Source organism: Nothoprocta perdicaria, unplaced genomic scaffold (assembly GCF_003342845.1).
Source record: "Nothoprocta perdicaria isolate Ctin4 unplaced genomic scaffold, notPer1 scaffold_42, whole genome shotgun sequence".
NCBI classification, from domain to species: domain Eukaryota; kingdom Metazoa; phylum Chordata; class Aves; order Tinamiformes; family Tinamidae; genus Nothoprocta; species Nothoprocta perdicaria.
In genome coordinates, this window is record NW_020455666.1 from 1,125,588 (window position 1) to 1,137,989 (window position 12,402).

A 12,402-nucleotide genomic window follows, 5' to 3' on the forward strand; every position below is an offset into this window, starting at 1 on the left:
ATGTCCATCTCATCATATTTTTCTTACTGATGTGATTGCACCTAATAACTGAGATAATTTAGAATGAGGTTCCACGGTTTGGATGGTGACTTGGAGATTCCTACTCCCATATTTTTTTTTTTTTTGACACCAAACAGCTTGGAAATATTACTGATAATCTGCATTTTAACCTTGATTGTGCTAAATAGCTTTCAGCGTGTAATGATGTATTCTGCTGGTGGCACAGAGCATTACTGACAGTTGTTAATTACGCTTAATTTGCACTAACAGGGAACACCAAGTCCTATCATATGAGTTGCACTGAAGATTTTATATAAAGATGCTTTTATATAAAGATGTCCAGGCACATTAATCTCAGGTCTGATGACCCTCCAGCTTGTTGCACAATCCTTTTCATTCTGTAAGAGGGAGGCAAAATCCTGCACAGGGAACTAACCTATTCATGCTGGCAGCAGAGAGCTGCTGCTGCCGTGCAGGGAGGGATGGGTTTGAACACGCGGGGCACTGAGGCATGTGCTTGAAAGCTCAAAACKCATCAATAACCTTTCTCCGTTGCAGGGCTGCTCGTCTGAACCTGATTGCGGAGCGCTGGGTGCCAGATAAGGGGTCGGCGCCTGCCGCGGGGCAAGGCCTGGGCTGCGACGGGCGCAAGTGGCTGCTGGGCTCTGGCAAGAGGTAAGTGCGGCCACTGGGACCTCTGCTGAGGACCTGGTGCTTGGTAGCACTGGAGCCCCTCGTGTTGCTTTGGGTTTTGGGGTGGCTCGGCCAGATCCCAAGAAAGGAGGGACTTTGGAGAGACAAGAGCCTGACCGGAGCAGACCTTACTCCACAGACACCATAATTATCCAGATTCCAGATAAGCTTAAAAGGGAGGAGACACATCACATTTTTCCTTTCTCCCAGCACGGGTTAAAGARATGCAAAAGAATAGATCAGGAGACGTTTCAGCACTTGCCTCCTGCCTTTAAAGAAATTACTATACGTTGCAAGTGCCTTGCATATTTTATAGTGCTTTAAAAAGCCAGTGTAGCTAATCTGGAGGTTGGCTTGTTCAGAGAAGCACAAAACACATGCAGCCATAAAAAAAAAAATCCTTCATTTGATGCCAAACTATTGCATTTTGTAGGGCCTGAGATGCAAACAACACTGTCGGATTCTCCCATGCTTTCTGCAGGCCTGTCTGCAATCATTACACATGAAAAGAGTTCAGCTTTACTCCCTCCAGCTCCCAGTGGTTGGTGGTAACGAAAACATCAGTGCAAGGTCCTGAACAGTTTTGCTGTATTGTTGCCACGTGATTCAGACGTAGCGAAGACATCTATGCAAGGGCTCATCTTCTGAAAAGGGAGCAGAGTTCGTTCAGTTAGTCTGAAAAAATGCAGATAGAGCAAAAAGGAGAGGGATAAGCAAGGAAATGCCAAAAGCTTGGAGGAGTGTTGGTCCTGGAGCTGGTAGCAACCTTCTGTCAACATGGGAATGTGTTTGGTGGGGTTCATGCTTGCAGAAGTGCTGTCCCATGAGAAGTCTCTGAAAGCAAAGGTGGGGTTGGGTATCACAAGTTTTGTCTTCCCTGGTTGTTACTATTACAAAACTTGTGGGAATTTGTTATCTTTGAAGAAGCTACTTCTCTGTGCAGTTTGTCTGAAGGAGGTCCTCAGGGGCAGAAGGTATGGGGGCTGTTGGCTATTAGAAGCTGTTAGGTTTATGTACCCCCATGCACACACAAACACGTAGGGAGGCCACATAAACCTTCTTCCCTTAGGAAACCTGGCAAAACAATGGCCTCTCCAAGTGCTCCATTCAGTGTGCAGCTTTAAATGGCTGTTCCCAMCTCTGCTCCCTCTCTTCTCTTGGATATTTGGTGTTTTGACTGCTGGAGGGTAGAGAGAGGTAAATAACCAGGAGGATTAATGGGAAAGGATGCTGATTTTGGAAAAAAAGGATGCTGATTTTTTCYCAAAGCTCTCACCCTGTCCCAACTCAGGCCCTGGCCACCCCGGGCCTCTGTTGTGCTGAAGAACAGCTTAGCCAAGACTCAGCATCTTGTCAGGATCAACAGAAATGCCGGGTGGGAAGCAGCATGGAAGCAGGGAGGGGTGCCCCGCTGGGTGCAGCGGGCCGGCCGAGAGGGCAGCTGGCAGKGCCAGCCTGCAGCTGGTGCAGCGYGGAGCAGCGAGCRGGCCGGGCGGCTGCTCCCTGTGTCCTGCTCACGGGCAAGGCTGGAATCCAGTGCAGGAGCAAGCAGCCAGCGACGTGGGATGCTGGGGGAAGAATGAGTGCCATGCAGGCACCTGAAGGCATCTCCCTGCAGGAGAATTGCCTTGCCTATAAAGCGGCRGGCGCTGTGCTTAAGTGTTCTCAAGCTGAAGTCAGTTCCCTTGGCGACATCCTGGTAAGTGGATTTCCCAATTAAGCACATCCCGATTAAGCGGGGTGTACTGTAATTACAGAGTGCTCAGCACTAGGAGCAAGTCTGATCCGCTTTCTGCAGAGGGGCTGGATCGAAGCTCTTCCCCCTTCCCCAGCGCGTCGGATGGAGGGATTTATGGAAGTGCGTATGGGAATATGCTCCRTGTGAGGCTGCGTTCCTGCCAGCCCGGATGCCCTGCATGGAGATGTTGATCCCGGTGCCTTTTGCTTCTCTGCCAGAGGAAACACCCGTTGGCTGCGACAGGTTTGCAGAGGCTGTGCAGAGACCCGGCGCCTTTCCTGTCTSAGCTGCAAGGCTCGTCCTGAGCAGGTAGCGGCTCCCGTGGTGCTGCCAGCCCTAAGGCAGGCCTTACATTCCCTTCAGAGCCCCAAATTCCCTTTGCACAGTGAGGGAGAGAGGCTTTTACTGGTCGAGACACTGCTGCGGTGCTGAAGGAGGGCAGTGATGGCAGGTTTAACATGAAGGGAGGTGAATGCTGCACTTGGCTTGCCCCACAGCAGCCACCAAAAGCCTTGGCTATTGCCCACTTGCATTGCAGGGGTTGCTGGCCCCTCGGATGCCCCCGGCACCACCTTGCCCTCCACGCAGGCCAAGCTTCCCATTCCGGCTCCGCTCCGGCTGCTCCCGGCCTGGGATGTTCCCGGTGGCTCCGGAGCAGGACTGCTGGTTCGCACTGCCACCCACCGGCAGCGGCTCCCCAGAAACGCTGCCCAGGAGCAGCTCCTCCCTGGCACTGCAGATGCTCCCCGGGAAGCACGGGGCCTGGCGGGTGCAACTGGCAGCGCAGATGCCACAGGCTGGAGCGGGCTGCGTGGAAGCAAGCTGGTGCCTGCACTCTGGCTGCTCTCGGGCTGCTCTCCCCAAAGATGAGCCCAGCCTGGCAGGGCAGCAGCACCCTCAGTGACGGGGCCTGTGCTCCCTGGTGTGCTGACCCCRCACCGTGGTGCACGTGGAGGCCTGTGTCTGTGCTGGAAAGCCAGGGCTGCCGCTGGAGCCTGTGCAGTGCAGGTGGGGAGTTGTGCCCATGGCTGCTTCTGTGAGCTCCCAGTTAATAAGAATTCAGGGAATTCCTGCAAGAGAGGTTGTTTTGGGGCCACTGCATCTCATTGCGGTCAACCTTGTCTCCATGAATTTGCCTTGTCCCCTTCTGAACCCGTATAGACACACTGCCCTCCATCCCTTGTSTCACTCCCGGTGTGAGCCTGGCCAGCGAGCGGGATGGAGCCAGCTGCAACGAGCTGTCCATCCCGATGCTGCATCCCCATCACCACGTGGATGTGCCCAAGGTGTGTACAGACGACAGGAACTCCCTCAGAAGCCAGGTTTTGCATCGTTAGTCCAGGTATTGCATCATTAGTATCTTAAACACCTATTTTGTGTGGATGTTYTGAAGGGTAAACCAAAAATCTCTATCAAAGTAAGTGCTTCTTTTGGGGCAACTGAAGGAGTTATAGCTGTATCCTCAATTGATCTCCTGAAATATCAGTCCCTCCTGAGGAACTAAGGCCGCTGGGCATGAACAAAGTTCCCCCTCCAAGGTTGCAGCCAGGGTCCTTCAGTGTAACCTGCTTTCCTGACTAGTCGGGCAAGTGTCTGCAGAGTGGCAGCAGACCTCCCCTCCAAACCCAGCTGCGTCACAGCACCCGCACAGGGAGCTAAAGCAGAGACTCTGCTCCTGCAGGRTATAGCATCCCCTTTGTTCCACAGCGCGGGGAGGCTCCATGGTCCCTATTTCGTGCTGAGGAGGGCAATGCAGGTCCTGAACGTGCGATGCCCTGGGAACACTTGCATTTTTGCAGCGCTTGGGCTCAGAGCAAGGTGCAGATGCAAATCACAGGCTGCTGCAGCGCTGGGGACTGACCACCAGCCGGGAAGTCGCTCCAGCAGCAGCCTGGCAGTAGAGAACAGGTAYCTCATCCCTCTTTTCTCCTGCATCCCTTAGCAACATCTCAATTCAGGTCACTGTAAAGGCAGGCGCAGCCGCTAGCAGCGTTAGCAGAGCAGCCGCCACTGGCCCCATGTGCAGACTGGTACCTCGGTTGGGTGCAGCCCCACAACCGCTGAATCCAGCGCCCACATTCCCTCTGGGAAATGCAAGTGGAAGCAGGCCCGGCACCCGGATTTGGTGTGCAGTGTGCTGAATCTAGTGCAACTGTGTTGGATGGAGATGAGTGCTTGTGAACTGGCTGTTCGCAGCCATGGGCAGAGGATGAGTGAGAGGAAGGCAGCGCTGGCCGAAGCAGCAGTGCTGTGAGGACAGCAGCAACGTGCCTCCACGTGCCCGAGACCAGATGGCCCTCAGCATGGCTAGTGTTTCCTTCCAAACATGGAAAAGGAAGAGAACAGGGATGCGCTTCATCCCGCAAAGCACGAACAAAGGGACGGTGAAGCTGAACTCGCTCTGCTCCCCGGAGCATCCAGGTTCTGTGCTGGCCCTGTCCTGCCTTGTCAAGGGGCCAGCAGCACCTGCCCGCTCTCCTGGGGGAGTCACTGTGGCCCCAAACACCTCCTGGGCTGCTTCTGATTGCCCTAAATCATCCTCATTTAAACCACCCATCTCTTGCTCATTGGGTTTAGCTAATTCTGTGCATTGACACTTGTCCAAATTCCTTTTTTTTCCCCCTGCAGTTCAGCATGTGCTGAGTCTCCCTGCAGATCCCCATAGCTGCTTGCAGGCTCCATGCCCGTGCAGCTCCGGGTTCCCCGCAGTGCCTGCCCATGGAAGAGCCCGCGGAGCAGGGGGTGTCCCTTAGCCCCGCTGGGCCGAGCGGCTCCGCCGCCTCCCTGCCGCTTGTCTCCCTCAATTAGGAGCCAGTGCGGCCGGACGGAGCATGACAGGGGYTAGGAAAAGGCCTGGAGCACCCGGGATGCCGTTGCCATGGAGATTGCTCAGTGGCTGGAATAGCGAGAGCAAGAAGGGCTCCAGAAGCAATAACGTGTCGCGTTGGTGAAGGTGGAATCGGAGGGGCTCGTTCGGGGGAAAGCCCTTATGCCGTGAATAACGTGACTCCACGTGCCACGTCTCCGCCAGCAGCCTGGGAAACAACCTAATTGGTTCCGACCGGGCGTCTCTCCCGGGAGTCACAACACGGCTCCCGCATCCCGGGATGAAAGGCTCCGGCTCGATGCAATATTCATTCACTTGCTCTGCCCTCGCTCATTCATTTCTGCCTCCATTCATCCGGTTCATTCACGTTTCCTCTGCGCTTCAACGCGTGGCATTTAGCCCCTGCAGCTCTGCTGAGCCTCCCCTCGCTCCCAGCCGCAGGAATTGCCTAGGCCGAGGTTTGGGTATCAGCATCACTGCATCCTTCTGAGACCGTCACAAAATAAAGCCAGGTCCATAGGTACTTGCACAGTGGGTAGGGGGAATACACGTGTTTTACTGCCTTTTTCCAACCACGTCAAGGCTCCCCAAGCAGCTCTGTCCACCATCAGGCAGATGTTTCTCCTCAAGAAAATAAAATGCCTGGAGAGGGGATGGGTCCCCATTCAGATCTGTCATCGAGGGAAGATTAAAAGAGAAAACCAACTCTCCTGCCTGTGATCTCACCAGTGGGAAAATGATGCTCTCGTCCCGCAGGCCAAGAGCAGCTTTTGTAGGATACGCTGGCGAGCTGCACTCCAGGTCTCTCCAAACAGCTAAGTGCATTTCTGAACCAAAGGAAGCAAACGGAAAACATCCGTTCCTCTTGTAATGGAGAAAGCTTTTCCTTTTGTTGCGTGCTTTTTATCGAGTGCCTGCTGCCGTTACCGTTCCTCGCTCCGTCATTACCTCCGAGTGGCTCCTTCCACCATCGTGAGCAGCTCCGTCGTCTGCTCCAAGCAGTTACAGGCTCTGCTGATTCCCACCACGCTCTTTCGCTGGAGAAGGATGCACTGGGCGCCGTGGCCAAGGTAACTTGAGGTGATTTGTGCTCCTGAGTTGGATATAGATATTGATGCATAGTGCACTGCAAACCAGCAGTGCTCTGGTGTTTTCCCCCTTATTGCCCTCCACACCTGCAGGAATTTCTAGTGTCCACACTGCCTCTGAGCCCGTGGCATCCAGCTGGCCTTCACAGCGACCAGGACTCTGTTGGGGCTTGAGAAGAAGCCCATACCCGGCACCAAGTAAGTGTTTTGTAAAATTTTATTGCATGAAATACAGCTTTGTGTTTGCTCTGCTGTTCAAACGTGGTCTGCCTCAATAGCGTGTCCCTTTCTTCATTTCCCTTCTTGTTACCTGTCGTCGCCCATGTTTTCGTTGCCCTGAAACAGTGAGAGCAAAATCTGGGCTTTTGTTCTCATTTCAGCCTTTCCTTGCAGCCCTCGGGCTCTAGCCCTGACCGTGCAGCCTCCTTCCCTTGCTCCCAAGCTGCTCACAGGCCTCAACCAGCCCCTTTGGGGAAATTTAACTCCCTTTGGTTATCGTGGCAATGATCCTGGAAGAGGGACACACAGGGACTGCTGAGCACGTGCCACATTCCATGGGAAAATGCCCCATTTGAAAGGAGGTGACATTAACTCCCGCTCCTCTGTGTCCCCCCATGTTCCTGAGCCCTCTTTGCCATCCCTGACCCATAGCACAGCTCCTCTGAAACCAAGCATGTCACGGGGAATATTTTTAGGTTCTGAAAACAATGTTTATTGCAGCAGAGCTGCCAAAAGTGTAACCACTGCCACGCTGAAATATCCTCTGCCTCCTACGCTCGTAGCGGGGGTGTCTTTTATATCCTCCTTGCTGCTGAACCATGCATTTGTCTTGGCAGCGGGTGTGTATAGGCTGGGGTCTATTTCAGTGTCATGCAAAGGAGTTTTTTAGACTAAAATATACGTGCCGGTTTGAAATTCACTGCACGATGATGCAGCATGAAGATAAAGAACTAGCAAATTTATTCAGTTACATTTTTATCCCTATGGGCTGAAGGTTAGAACATCCCCCAGAGTCCCCATTCRCCAAATTAACTCTTGAGTTTGGGGCAGTTAGTTTGAGACAGGAGACAGAGATCTCACTTAAATATTTTTGGAAAAGGGCTCGTTATGTGGTAGGTAGTGATGGATTATGGTGGCCAGGCCCCTCCAGGCTAAATCTGCAGCGGCTGAATCCCCCTGGGCTGCTCCTGCAGAGCTCCTGGAGCCCTTGGCTTAAACCGTGGCGAGGAAGGTGTCCTCGGATGAGCGAGGATTTCATTCTGGCAGTGGCAGGTGAAGAGCTAATGAAGAAAATGCAARCATAGGTTTGGTGGGTGGGTTTTTTTCCTTCAAAGCTGAGCTCTTGCCATAGCAGCCCTGCCTCGAGTCACACCTCGCAGCGTAGCCCCGTTCCTATGAAACCATTCTATCCATGACGGAGCAGACCACAGACGCGCTCCCCGCCTGCTCCCGGAGCCGCAGGGACGCGGGGCAGCCCGCAATTCCCATTCCCTGCGGAGGGATCAATGGAGCAACACGTGCAGCTGAGGTCTGCCCCGCACCAGCCCAGTCCTGCTCTGGATGTGGCYGAGTTGGTGGCCCAGGCGCTTCGTTAACGGAGATGTTGCTGCACGTGAGGGCTTAGGGGGTGTTTTTCAGCCAGTCCGTCCAGGGAAACTCSGCTTTTATTTCCTTCGCCGTTGCTTCTTGCAGCTCGTGTCAAGCTAAGAGCAGCCCTTTCCGTAGGTGGCCGCCTTCCCGTTGAGTCACGGCTGAATCAACGCCGCGGGTTGGGTGGAAGGGGCCGTTTTTGGAGAGGAGACGCGAGCTAGTGCCGTAAGCACGGGGGCTGCTGTCGCTCGGCGTGTGACGGGGCCATCCTTCTTTGTCAGTGCTCAGCTTTGACGTGTGGTGGAGTCCGGGAGGGCATCTCCGAGCAGAAGGATGTGGAGTGAGTTACCTGATGGCCTGGAAAAGAGGTCAGCAGAGGCTAARCTAGAGGATGGTGCTGGTGGAAGGAGGTTTGTGAGGCTCAACGCTGCACTGTGGCCRCGGGACCTGGCACCACAAACAGCCTTGCCTTCCAGGAGAGATTAAATAGGAGGAATCCTTGTGGGAATGGCATCTGGAAGCAGCACGGATAATTATATAGGCGTCCTGGAGAGCTGCTGGAGCCGAGTCGTGTGCCTGAGGGGAGCTGGTGTGTGTCTGCAGCTGGACAGGAACACGTTAGCACCGTGATAGGGAACGTGGGAAGGAAGATGAGGGAGAAGGGAGAGTGGGAATTGCTTCATTACAATCGCATCCCACTGGCTGCAGTACAAAGACTGAGACTCGGGGAACCCAGCTGCCCTGCTGCCATCTCTTATGGAGATATCTCCTATATCTCTTACAGAGGCACCCTGGAGTTCAGCCCAAACCTCGGCAGTCTGGAGCAGCTTCTGGCCATTCCTTAATGAAAACAAGACCTCAACAATTAGACAAACTCACGGGTGCTCAYGGAGACATCTGAAACAAGGGGCTCCTCCTTTTAAGCTCTATCTRCAGGAGAATCTGCAGAAATTCCTGGAGGGACACAGCCCTGTGCCTGCAGGGAGAGCAGATTGGGGTAGGAAGGGACCTCTCAAAGTCAGCTGGTCCAACCCTTCTGCCCAAGCAGGGTCCTAGAGCAGGTTGGCCAGGGCCACGTCTAGTTAGTTCTGAATAAACCAAGTCTTACAAAAGCCAGAGACTCATAGCAATAAGATACAGAAGATATTTTGGTGCTGCAGTGGAGAAACTGCATTTTTACTGCATTTTTACTACAGTGCTGCTGGTGTTTCTACCAGATAATACATGTCTGGCACCCTTTAAAGTTCATGCTCCGAGATGCACCCAACACGCACCCTTCTCCCAAGTCGACTGGCACCAAGAAGGTGTCTGCAGAGCGGGACTGGTGTGGGTTAATCTGTGGGTGCTTCCCAGTGGGATTGCGGGCAGGCGGGATGGGCTGGAGTGGCTTTGCCTTGAGGTGCAGCAGGCTTCGCTCCCCTCCATCCGGAGGGTTTGGGGCCGGTCCTTTGGTGCACGTTACTGGTCAAAAACAGAGCAATCATCTCCAGAATTCCTCTCAAATTCTTCTCTTGCAGCATGACTGGCAAATAAAAGGCCAGCATTTGAAAGACCGAAATAGCAGCTGCCATTGCTTAGGCCCCACTGATTTGTCCTGTGGTTTTTGCGTGTCCTTTAATCTCCGGGCAATAATCCTCCGTTTCCTTGTGGTCTCTCTAATTCGGTGCTGTGTGATGGTGCTTCCTGTAACCAGCAGCTCTGGCRGACCCAGCGGGCTGGCTTTGGGGCTGGATGTGGCCGTGTCAGAGGGCTGCATGGTGAAAGCAAAGAGGCTGATCCCCCTCTGCTGCCAGCCTGGAAAAGTCAGGGCTAGCTCCGAGGAGGCCGGTGAAATAATCACTTCACTGAAGTAATCAGTTATCATAAGATTTGAGGCTTTGGATACCTATCCCCAAGCCTGGGGGAATTTGGTTTGTCCCTGGCTGTTAATCTGTCCCACGTTTTTCAGGTGTTGCCCTGGACTTGAACACCTGGAGGTGGGAGGCTGTGTGGTCTCGGAAGAGAAGGCGCTGCCCAGCTGCACGGCCACATCTGGAGCGTGCTGAGGTGGTGCTGCAGGTGGATGGATGTAATCCTGACCGCTTTGCCAGTGCGTGAAACTTGGAATATGGAGGTTTAGGAATCTGCAGCAAGATAACCAAAAACGGGATGTTATAATCAGGCTGTTGACGGGTGAAACGGGTACCTCCTTCCCCAGCGTAGCTGCTTCCAGAGGTCTTCAGTTTAGGTCTCCCTGCTGTTTAGAGTAACCTCACCATCATAACGTCACCATCGCACAGCTGTGACGGCAGGAGGAAGCCTGCTCCTTCTTTCAGCATGATCTAAATGATCAGAGCACTGGCTTGTTTCATGCTAGGACTGCATGTGTGTGTGTGTGTGTGTGTGTGTGTGTGTGGCTGTACTGGCTCCCTAAAATCCTTTTTGAGCTGGAGCATCAGCGGACACTCAGCCTGGAGTTGAAAACGCCGGTAGGAGAAAGACAAATGCAGTTTGTGTCACCTAATCCAAGTGCCACCGAGGTCTGTGATGTGGTTTGCAATGGGGAAGACCCTCGGCAATGCCCAGGAGATGGGAATGCTCGATGTTCAGAACCTGGCTGCATCTCTTTGGTGCTTGGTGATCCGTGATGGATTGCGTGCAATGCCGTGCTCAGACACGGACAGCCTCCACCTCTCCATTTCTTGGCCTGTGGCGATGAAATTACCCTTGCGAGGGGCAGAAAAGCTTTGCCCAGGCATCAGTAGGAGCTACTGATACTTGAAACCGATATTTCTTGCCTGGAGTTGGTTCCTCTTGGCTCCACTGGCTGCTGAGTTTGCTGGTGGAGAGAACTACCACATTGAATCAAGCCAGTATTAAAGGAGACTTAAAAGTTAATAGCTAGTGGTCGAGAAGAGCTGCCAGGAGCTGCTTGTTTTTTCAGTAACTAGTAAAAGTGCTTTTGGACACAATTAATTTGATGTCTGCAAAAGACTGAGGAAAATTGGAATTGAGGCACTCGTGTTCTGACAGACTCCGTGGAAAACTTCTGTTCAGACTGGTAGGAATGAAACCAATAAATTTCTGCAGAAACTTTCTGTGTTCGGCCTTCGGGGTAATAGATGGGCTGTTCTGGCTGCGGATAAATAAACTGTGTTTTCATAAGTGTTTAAAGACCTTTAGGATGACRAAGTGGAACATACTTTAAGCCACCGAAGATGGGAAGTGGCTTTTTGAGTCCAATGCCCTCACATGCCAGGGCTCACATTTTAGACTGAGATCACTCTCCCTTGAGCTGTTGGCAGGTTTAGGCTTTATTTTATTTAATTTTCCTGAAGGAAAAAAGGGGAGATTGTCCCAATAGCAGTGAAACATTCCCAAACACTCCCCAACTGGCAAACCAACTTCTRAAAAACAAGCAAACAAACAAAAGTGCTTCCCAGGGAATGTAAAAGCTGCATCCCAGGATGCTCCCACAGGTCCAGGGGAGCCTGTTTGGGGCCAGAGAAGCGGATTTGAGCAGGAATCACAAGTTGTGTGAGTACTGCCTTGGCATACGTGGGACACACTGGAAAAATGGGCCCGGTGTCGGTGTCTCCGGTTCAAACGCAGCCGTGGTGGCAGGGGCTGAGGACAGAGTCTCCAGAGCGCTCCGAGGGCTGGGCACRGCTGCCCTAAGGAGCTCTGTCTCGTTGGCTTCTCCAGGAGAAAGAGAAGGAAGATCTGGTGGCAGCTTCTAACACTTGTAGGGACAGATAGGTGGAATAATGGGATTTTTCAGGCTAGGAGATAACGTCTTACAAGACAATCAGAGATGGGAATGCTAAGATGAATCCAGACTGCGATAAGGCTCCATTACTTAGAGTGATTACGTGGGAGATAACTCAGAGGTTGGGGCTGACCCTCTTGTGCCGACCATGTTTTGATCATGGTTTGAGGCTTTTTTCCCTCTGGAGCACGAGATTCACATGGAAATGAATTGAGATCTGCACTGCCCTGGAGATGACCGTGACCAGGTCACCTGGCCTCAATCAGGACAAGGTGAGGATGGTTTTTCCTGCAAGGCTCCAGCCTGGGGACCTGGGSAGCTTATAGATAAGGCCYCTATCAGAGTAAGTCCAGCCTAACGTTTATGTGGTGTTTTCCCAGGCTGGATTCCCAGCACAGCCCCTGCTCCCGCGGGAACGCCCGGGGGGTTCGGGCGTCTCCTGCGCAGGAGCCTCCTCCGCCCGCCCGTTGCCGGGCTCGGGCTCCAGGCTCTGGTTTTTGGGGCCGTTTCGCGCCGTTTCGGGGCCGCCCGCCTCGCTTGTCGCGCCCGCGCGCGCCGCCGGGGGGCGCCGCCCGGAACCTTCCTGCCGCGCCGCGGGTTGCCGCGCCGGACCGCAGCGCGCTTCCGGTCCCTTGCACACCCCCTCAGCAGCCAGTATCCCAGCAGGCCCCGCGGCGCGGCCTTCTCTTCCGGCAGCGGGGCGGCGGAGGTGGCGGTG

General features: G+C 53.6%; 1 protein-coding gene and 1 long non-coding RNA gene across 2 annotated transcripts in view; both read left to right on the forward strand.

Moving 5' to 3' along the window:
• Nucleotides 1-5,815: 5,815 nt before the first annotated feature.
• On the forward strand, nt 5,816-10,230 carry LOC112953091. The gene is made up of 3 exons (XR_003250519.1): nt 5,816-6,328; nt 6,440-6,544; nt 9,885-10,230. It is a non-coding gene; the product is annotated as an uncharacterized LOC112953091 (long non-coding RNA).
• Nucleotides 10,231-12,350: 2,120 nt separating this feature from the next.
• RPL29 (ribosomal protein L29) overlaps nt 12,351-12,402 on the forward strand; it is a 1,153-nt gene continuing 1,101 nt past the window's right edge. Inside the window, exon 1 of the mRNA XM_026046083.1 lies at nt 12,351-12,399. The gene's annotated coding sequence lies outside the window, so the exon portion shown is untranslated. The remainder of the gene's footprint in view (nt 12,400-12,402) is intronic.